Below are 413 nucleotides of genomic sequence, written 5' to 3'. Positions count from 1 at the left end.
GCAGGAATAGCAGGGAGCCAGAAACAAGCCTAAAACCGGAGATGCTTTGCAAACAAGGAACCCTGGCCCCAATTCCAGGGATATAAGGCAGCAGTAACTAAGAGCAAACTCTCCTCCGAGAGATACCCACAGTAGTGAGTTTGGCCCCAGCAGTGCCCTGTGGAGCTCATGGCCAGCACAGGAGAGGGAGAGGGGCAGTCGGTCCAGGCAAGGTCGCTGGGCAGAAGAGCTGCTGCAGCAGGATGGGTTCAGGCTGGGAAGATGAAAGGGTGAGGGCAGGGCAGGACAAAGGGCTCTGCACCTCACCTCGCTGCCAAAGGAGCCAGCCACCATCTCCATGACAAAGAGAAGTCCTTGTCAATTTGGGCTGGCCCTTGGGGGATCTGCCCACTGCCTTTGAAGTGGGCAGCAGG

The 413-nt window shown here is 57.6% G+C and overlaps 1 protein-coding gene across 1 annotated transcript in view; it reads right to left on the bottom strand.

Annotated features, from left to right (window-relative positions):
* The window catches only part of CDX1 (caudal type homeobox 1), a 12,637-nt gene that overhangs the window by 10,848 nt on the left and 1,376 nt on the right, over nucleotides 1-413 (bottom strand). The gene's annotated exons all lie outside the window — the stretch shown is intronic.

Source organism: Acanthisitta chloris, unplaced genomic scaffold, assembly GCF_000695815.1.
Source record: "Acanthisitta chloris isolate BGI_N310 unplaced genomic scaffold, ASM69581v1 scaffold10495, whole genome shotgun sequence".
Lineage (NCBI taxonomy): Eukaryota > Metazoa > Chordata > Aves > Passeriformes > Acanthisittidae > Acanthisitta > Acanthisitta chloris.
Note: the sequence above shows the minus strand (reverse complement) of the source record. Positions and strands in the feature narration are given on the sequence as shown.